A 9,638-nucleotide genomic window follows, 5' to 3' on the forward strand; every position below is an offset into this window, starting at 1 on the left:
TTCCCCTTTTAAAAATGCTCAAATGTTTTTTTCCCTTTTTCCTTTCTCTTTGTCACGTCTTATCTCTTTTCCCCTTTAGATCCGTTTCCCATAAACAAAACTCTGCATTCCTTACATTCCTCCTCACACCTGGAAATCTGGGATGGCTGAAAAGTTTCCTCTGCAGTTTTAGTATTGGCATTACTGCTAGGAAAGCTTGCGGTCATGAAACTGGATCATGTCACAACATGCGGCTTCGTTAGAAACACAGACATGAACATGCTTGAAACTGTCTGCCTGAACTCTAACCTCCTATTTGCCTTTACCGGTGATGTGAAGCAGCGTCTCGTCTGTTTTTGCATTGTAAATTTGTTGCGCCGAATGGAGTCAGTGTCGTCCTCTTGATCCAGCAATCCCAATTCAGCGAAGATGATTTGCATCGTGTAATATGTATTTGACAAAAATAGCTTGTGGTGAGAATAGAAATTTCATTGTGCAAGGTGGACATTTTGCATGTCCAACCAGCAGAGGCTCCAAGTGTCTCCCAGTTCTTTAAATGGACATTTCTCTCTCTGTCTCTGCCTGCAAGTGGAAATTGCTGCAGAAATTAATAATATTAAGTTATATACTCTAAACGACAGGGACAGGGTGTCATCAAATCAAGCTGATGCAAACAGGCATGTCTGACTTTAGTAATGATTGGTTAAATTGAATTTCACCACCGCAAATCAAATTTACCTTTTTCACCTCCTGTGGTTTATCTGCATGCAGGCCTTGATGTTAATCTGCTCAAATGGAAACAGAGGCCACGGTAAATCAGCTCCAAAAGTGTTCAAGTCGTCAGAAGCATGAACTTTACCTTTGAAAAGTCACAGCGCTTCACTAAATGCTACTGTTTACACAACCTGTGCTCTAAAAACTCTGGTGTTTAAATGTGTACCACTGACTGAGGGAAACAATCTAAAGTAACTAAACAATTGAGAATCACAATTAAGTGACAAAAATAAACATTTAATTTAATAAAAACACAAACGGGAGATTCAGAAAGTAAAAACATAAAAATTTCAATTCATTAGTTTTAGGAAAACAAAGTTAATCAATAATACATGTATGAAATAATGTAAACAGTTGGAATTACACTCCATGCCAGTAGGTGGCGATAATGCGTACCAAACGGTTTTTGCCAACCACCAATAAAAATCAGTTAGCAACATATTAGCTTCAAAAAGTCTCTATTTAAACTTAATAAATGTTTGAAACCAATTAAAATAGCTAATAGAGTCACTTTTTTGACTAAATTAAATTAACGTGTAAAACTCGAGTAAGTTCAATCTGCAGGAAACTGGAGTTCAGGTTGGCCTATTGAAGTTAATTTCCTTATACACCATAATTGATGACGTCGCATTCGGCAGACATTTCAAAATAAATGGCGTTTTATTTAAGTTTTGTGATTTTCTGCCATGCAGTGACAACTCTAAAAGAATTTTCTTCTGAAATGTTTTTAAAAATTTGTCAAATGTTGTGAAAATCAAATTTTAGAAACCCATCCAAAGCTGTTTTTTTACTGCTAAAGGTTTTCAAAAGCAATATGGCAAAGTTGTTTATCATATACCTATTTACTAATTAGTTGTAAATTTTATCCAGTACATATATTTTAAAATATTGTACTCAAATCATAAAAGTTCAGTGATTTTAACTATATAAATATTGCATTTACACTTGCAACTCAAGCAGCTCTCTTCTTTATTGCCGTTGTAAAAATGTAAAGATACTGAAGTGACTTTAAAACAGGTTTCAGGATTTAACAAAAAGCCACTGCACACACTTCTTTGCTGTATTTTATGTAAAGGGATGCCCTTTTTTCAAATGTGCATTTTCCACAGTCCGGGGCGCCCCACACGCTTTGCATGTGCTCTTTCACTGATGCTGATTTGCATCCGTGCATGTCTGCTCTTTCGCGGCATCGTCACATGTGCCTGTTGGAAGTTGACAGAAAAAGTCTGAAAGAGGCAAATGGGGGGGTAATAAAATAAATAAATGAAATAATGGATCCCATGGGGTCCACCAGCCGTCGGAGTTGAAGTGTGTTTGTGTGAGGATGAGGACGCTTTATTTATAGCAGCTTTAAAGATGACAGAGTGTGATGATGGGCGGCCATGATGCAGCAGAATGAAAAAGTGACACTGAGGTTTTCCCCCCGCCAGTAACCAGCGGGTGGGGGACGTTTGAAGTGTGTGTTTATGTGAGGGAAAAGGAGGAGTAGATGAAACAATAGAGGCTTTATTTGAGTCTTGCTTGCTGTCTGTTCTTCGCTCGCTCACTTTCTCTTGGGGCAGCAGTTGGTAACAGAGATAAGACAGGCTTATCGGCTCTGCAGCCATGTTGGACAGGATGCATTGTAATGCCACACCAGACCCTCCTCTACACCCTCCAGTCCACGCTGCGCATTCTGCAACTCTCCGGTTTGTTCTCAGAGCACCACCTCTGCTTCATTGTACACAGATTATTCATGGTTGACTCTTTTATCACACAGGCCCTCTATCTTCTAGGCAATTTCTATTTTCTGCCGCTTTGCTTTGCGTGCTGAAGTGGCCTCTCGAATAGCAAAGAGTGAGTCTGCTTTATGCTGTCAAACATGCCTGAGGGATCAGATCACTCATTTTCTTATAGAGCCAGACTTTTATTCTTGGTGTGATCTCAGATATTTGACATTGTTTGCCACTATAACAAAGATAACCAAGTAACTTTTCTTATTTGTTGGACTAATTTTCAGTGTGGTCTTTTAACTGAGTAGCTTTGCTTTTTGATCAACCCAGAGTCTTAATGTTCAGTTTTCTAATTGTTCTGATAATTATTTGGTTTATGTGTGAAAAGTGTGACGTTGGTTTTGGTTGGTTGCCACCCAGGTTGTCCATATTTCAGCCATGCAGCTTTTGATATCAAATAAGGTCGAAGAATTTGTAGATATTCTGGTTTCTTTATTAGTCAATTTCACTGATACAAAAAAACTGACCCTCAGCATAATGCTGCCACCACCATGTTTGGTGCACTGTTGTTTACAGAGTTGGGTAGTAGCAAATTAGATTTACTTTTTTTTTTTTTCTAAACTGTACTTTTAGAAATATTTTCACTATTTTACTTTTACTTTAATAATTTTATTGTGGAGTGCTTATAAAATTTCTGGATTTTCTACCCATCGAGTGAAAAACAAACATGTTTTAAACAAAAAGTCCCCAGACACAGACACACAGTTTCATAACTTTTTTGTTAACAGAAACTGGTTTGGAAAAATCTTCTTTTGTCTGATTTTGTTATTTATATTAATTATTGTCATTGTTGTTCCTAAAATAGCCAAAATTTCCCTTAAGTTTACATCATCAGATGGAGCAAAATATAATTTTTAAATGTCAAATGATTGATAATTTGATCCGTTACTTAGTACGTGAGTAGACTTTGTACCAAATACATTTTTAGTGTTATGGAATTTTTTGGACGGCAACTTTTTACTTTTACTTACGTAAAAGTGCTGCTCTTACTTAAGTACAATTTTTTGGTACCTTGCCCACATTTGATTGTTTAATTTGAATTGAAAGCGAGGTTTTCAAAGTTTTTGATTGACATGAAGTTGAAGAATTTAAAAGTAGTTAACATTATTAATATGCAAATAAAGAAAGATGAACAGCTGTGGAGCGTTTTGGTGCCACAGACATGCTCAACAAGTTTGCTTCCTCTTTGTCATTGTGACCAAACGTCTCATTCTTTGTCATCTGACCACAAAGTCTTTCTTTAGAAAACCATTTACTGCAAATATCAGCCAACCTTCAATGATTAAATATATTTGTTGGCCTCTCAGTTTATGGTGACGTAAAAGAGAAAAGTTCTGAACATGAATTTGTAAATCTGGTAGCAAATTAAACAAGTTTATTGTTCAATTTGTTGGGTAGTTCAAATAAAAAAATTTCCAGTATTTCCAATTTGCACGATTATCTGGTCAATGGAAAAATGCTAGTCGTGTTTTAGCTAAATATTGCATTTCTAATGTGTTTTTCCAAATTTGGGCAAATGAGAATATAAAGAATTTGACAAGAATTAATTCAAACTTATATTTAACTGGTCAACAGATTAAAATTGTCAGGGGCTTTCCGACTGTTTCAGGAAAATTTTGATGTGCTGAATCCAAAAATCACATTGGTTTTGATCAATCAGGTCAACTTTCTGAACTATGGATGCAACATAAACATCAAAAATGTATGACTTGTTCTTGCATCAGTTTCCTTAGAATGAAGCATTAAAGTGATGCCTAATGGTTTTTATTGATCGAAGTTGGTTCTGAAAATCTAGTGGGTTCAAACTTCAAGATGACTTCAGAGATCACCCGTTTGCAAAGTGAAATAAGTAGGTTTAACATGCTATGCTAACAGGAAGTTGGCTAAACTGAGTTAGCATTAACAGAAAATGGATTACTTTAGAACATGCAGTGTTGAGATAGACTAGAAAAACTTACACGTCATAAACAAGCAACCAAAATTCTGTAAAAGTTGAACTGAACATTAATGAAGATAAACATGTTGCTGTACTTAATGCTAAATAGCTTTTTAGCTATTCTGCAAGCTAGCTCTGACCCAAAATGGCTGCCAAACTGTTGAGATCATCAATAAAGACAAATTGAATGTGTGAATTTAAGATGCTAATTGCTAAACTGCTGCTTAATCTTGTAGACTAAAATGTGATAAATGCAAAAAGTTTTAAAGAACATAAAAAGATCACCAAATTGTAAAAGCTAAACCCATTAACAAGTGAAACTTGATTCTTGGATGCCGTTGACGTCACGACTAAACCATCAATTCGGAGAAAATGGCAGCAAATGTCACTTGTTTTCAAATTGATTCAGAACTTATCTATGATAACTTTTCAGATTAAAATGAACCATAAAATAAATGTGCAGGTATTTCGGATGAGAAATATTAACGTAAATCAACTGACAACGTCAGAAATTAAATTAAATAAAAACCTGACCTGATTGAGAAAAATGGATGTCATTTTTGGACTCAGCAGTCCAAACTAATCCTAATTCACTTAGAAAAAGCACAGACAACTTCCAAAAAACATTTTTACTGACATAATCCTCCCAGCAGCTATAAAAGATTTACTCATATGAACTGTAAAAACTCTACACGGTGTTTGTGACTGCAGAGGCTTCCATTTTGGAGAGAAAAAGGCCCGTAAAGTCGTTGGCCCAGTCAGCTTTTCACCCTGCATTTCCCCGGCAGTGAGCAGCAGCAGCGTGTGGGACAGATTGCTTGTTTGCGTGGGCTGCTGGACGGCTCGCCGTGTTTAATGCACAACACCGCAGTTTAGATGCTCGTGCTTCTGCCAGTCACCCGATATGTTCAGGCCATGTTCACTCCGTCTGCAGACTCCAGCTTTCATCTCATACACACACACACAGAGAAAGAGAGAGAGACACGCAAGCAAACACACACACCCTTTCCTGTGATGTCATTGATTCAAGCTCCATGGCAACAGTGAGCAAAGAAGCGAGAGGGGAGAGAAAGCGAAAAAAAAAAAAAAAAACCCAGATATTCCGTCATAGGAGACGATGAAGATGTTATAAATAGATCCTGATGTTTTCACGTGTCCAGCGGCGGCAGTGGGCGCTTCGATGGAGACGTCGTGGTTGGCAGGTGGCAATTTGAGAGTGACGCCAGTCGTCCATGGCCTTCGGGAAAAACTTCTTGTCAGGAAAAAAATGCTGGTTATTTTTGGGGGTTTATCAAAGTGATAAGTGGAGCAGAAAGCAGTGTGAGCTGAATAGACCAAAAGTGACTCACAGCAGGCCAATTCACTCTTATTTGCTTCTTTCATTTTAATGGATTTCTTTTTTTCTTTCCTTTTCTTATTCCAAGTTTTAATTCCCCCCCAGGGCTCAAATTTGCTCTACCTTTTTTCTTGGACTTTGCTTTTGGTCAAATTTTCTGAAAGTGTCATTAGACAAGGTTCAATTGATGTTTGAGTTTTTCAAAGTTACAGCGTCAAATCCGGCCCTCCATAGCTTTTTATGGGCCCTCTAGATTCTAGATTTAACACCAGATATTATGCTACAAATCAGAACAATGCATCTTTATGTTTACTGTCAAATTATATCAATCAGTCCCTCCAGTTTCTTAAGAATTATTGTGGAAATTCACGCAAAATCAACAAATCCCTTCACTTTTTTGAACTAATACATAATTGGCGGTTTATTACAGATTTTTCTCAAAAATGGTCAGAAACTTTATTTGTATTAAACACCCGCCTCAGTCTTAGTTGATGTTTACATGATCTACAGTGAGAAATAAAAAGTCGCATTCATCGTCATAAATAAGTGCAAATATCGCAAATATTTCCAAATTAGTACCAGAAACACTTTGATTTAAATGTGTACCACTGACTTATTGTAGCTTATAAACTATATATATTTCACACCCAAATGTATGCTCTTATTGTGAAGGGGAGAAGACGCCAATGGTTTTACTACATTCTATTTTTGATTTGGATTGGAAGACATTGAGAATAAAACAAAACTCAAATCATTTTTCCGTCTTTTTCTGCTGACTTCCACAATATTAATAGAAGTATCTATACAGGTGAGTCCCATTAAAAGTCATTATTGGGACAAATAAAAAATGCCATTTGTTCTCCAAAAACATGGAACTGTTGATTCTCTGCTGACTTGTCAGAAAAATGTGCTTCGGTTTTGATAGCAGCTTGGTGTCCTCTGCAATTCAAATCTCTCTGCCACAATGACAGACGCTTCCCTTGTTGCAAATCAACTGAGCTACAATAATGTAGGCAGGCTTGTGAATGTGTGTCATCTCGCCATGACAACTCTGCGGCAGATTAGCATACATGCAGGCCGGAAAGGGACGTTCCGGTCGGAGTGATTCATTCTGCAAAAACTGTTGATATTTATTTTTATTCCAAGGCTGAAACACAATAATTCTTCTTGCTGCTCATTAAGAGGTTTCCGGATTTAGAAATGTGCATCGCTGTTAATTTAACTTACTAAAAGATTACTGCCTCATTTATCATGGAAGATGAGATGTAATCTTTGGGAAGGAAAATGTTTTTTTTTTATGTTTTTTTTTTTTTTTTATTTGTATGTCAGCTTCTCTTAGTCATCATTAAAGCTTCATGATGGCATTAAAATGATGCCCAATCATTTTTATTGATCAAATTTGATACTGAAAATCTAGTGGGTTCAAGGGTGAAGATAACATCAGTGATCACCCATTTTCAAGTAGGTTTAACATGCTATGCTAACAGGAAGTTGGCTAAATTGAGCTAGCATTAATAGAAAATGGATTACTTTGGAAAATGCAGTGTTGAGATAGACTAGAAAAACTTACAAGTCATAAACAAGCAACCAAAATTCTGTAAAAGTTGAACTGAACATTAATGAAGATAAACATGTTGCTGTACTTAATGCTAAATAGCTATTTAGCTATTCTGCAAGCTAGCTCTGACCCAAAATGGCTGCCAAACTGTTGAGATCATCAATAAAGACAAATTGAATGTGTGAATTTAAGATGCTAATTGCTAAACTGCTGCTTAATCTTGTAGACTCAAAGGTGATAAATGCAAAAAGTTTTAAAGAACATAAAAAGATCACCAAATTGTAAAAGCTAAACCCATTAACAAGTGAAACTTGATTCTTGGATGAAGTTGACGTCACGACTAAACCATCAATTCGGAGAAAATGGCAGCAAAGGTGCAGGTATTTCAGCCATCAAAGTTTTAGGGATATAGTTTCCGGTCCTGTTGATATTAGTTTAAAAATCAGCCTCACATAATCCAAACAAAAGATAATGAGTTTCAAAGCAGGTCAGACGCTGAACAATGGTCCAGTGAGAACAGCCTTCAGTTGAGGATGTTTGGGATTAAACTGTGTATTTCCACCCTCTTAACATTCCTTTGTGCCCTCAGCTGAGGAACATTACGTCTCAGCACCACACACATGGTTCTAATTTTATTATTTTTCACGGCACCTATCAACAAGCTGGCATTTACTTTCCAGACGCAGCTTCAAATATCACGTTACAGGTCCAAAAATAGCACACTCCTGTTGCCATTCTCAGCGTATCGCCCTGAATTTGAATTATTCACTCTTATCTGGGCTTTCCGTTCTTACCGTAAACAAAAGGTGGCGGAAAATGATCACTTCTGTCATCTTATATCAAATGTTATAGTAGACTAAACACCTGAAATGTTTGGATAAAATGTATTTAAGTTTCTGGACTTCTGTAATATTACTGTGGAATGATCCTCTTCCAACTGGACCCCATCCTCCACTAACTCAGCATGAACGTGGGCTGCAGCCTTCTGCTGCACTTACTGTGAATGAATCACTCCTTATTCATGAGATCATGGCTTGCAATTACTGTTTTCTGTTCTTTGCAATTAAAAAAAACACTCCTGCATAAATTAACATGTTCTTACAGCCCAGGAGAATCTCCTGTAAATATTACATGTGGTCACTCTACAGCTGTGTTTCTCAAACTGATTCAGACACTCACGGACCACCTAACTTGAAATTGCTCCACAATAATACATCTGAAATTAAAATATTAGTCTCTTACCTCACTTACTGTCACAAACAATTATACTCGGGACATTTTGAGTTATTTATATGTTGTGAAAGTGTCATTTCTAAACTTTCCAATTAGGTCAAACACGGAAATTTAAAAAGAAGTTGCTCTTTACTACAAGTATTATGTGCATTAATAGCATTTATTTGTAATTTAGAAGTACAATTAAAGAAAAATAGATTTGAAATTCTCTTCTGTAACATTAAATGCATAAAATCTTCACCTATTTAATTTATTCATTTTTGATTACATAAAAATAATAGCAGCTTCCGTTTGAGCAGAGAACAGACAACAGTTGTTTTCTGTCCACTGGTATCTTCAGATTTTCTTTTGAGTGACCCGGTTTTAATCCATTGTTATTTGTAATCCATAGAGTTGCACTTGCAACTACAAATAAACGGTTTACATGCAGTACCTTGCTGACCACTAGAGGACACTCACGTCCTTAGACCACACCTAAAGTGATTTAAAGTAAGATTTTCAGGATTTTTAGGTCTTCTGGCTAAGAATTATATCTGTTTTTGTTTTGTTTTTCCAAGTTTAAATGTCTTTAATGAAGGCGGTTCAGATTCTTTTCGTTGACCTGGTTACACGTCTACATTCTGGTGAAGCTCTCAAAGTGAAGTCAATATTCTTGTGCCGGTCATCTGCATTTCTGGGCTCTTGAGGCAGAGATTTCTGCGATTGATGGGATAGGGAGTGTTCCATACTGGGATCAGACCAGCACTCATGTATATTTAATGCAGTAAATGGTCATTTAGAGGCACTTCCAGTGGAATCTGACACCCAATTACAGTTAGAAAAACCCTTCTAGGCAAAGAAGGAAAGTACATAACCAATGGGAACCATAATTATCAGCCACTCCCCATCGTCTTTTTTTTTTCCAGATAATTTCCACTCCACCAAACTTGGTGCTGTAAAACTGGCTTTAATTATTTATCTCTGTGCTGAAGCAGTAGGAGGGAGCAGTACGCAATGTACAAACCCTAATGGCGTTATTGGCTGTCTCAGCTGCAATTCAGCTTCTAATTC

This window comes from Poeciliopsis prolifica, unplaced genomic scaffold (genome assembly GCF_027474105.1).
Source record: "Poeciliopsis prolifica strain line A6 unplaced genomic scaffold, Auburn_PproV2 SCAFFOLD067, whole genome shotgun sequence".
Taxonomy (NCBI): domain Eukaryota; kingdom Metazoa; phylum Chordata; class Actinopteri; order Cyprinodontiformes; family Poeciliidae; genus Poeciliopsis; species Poeciliopsis prolifica.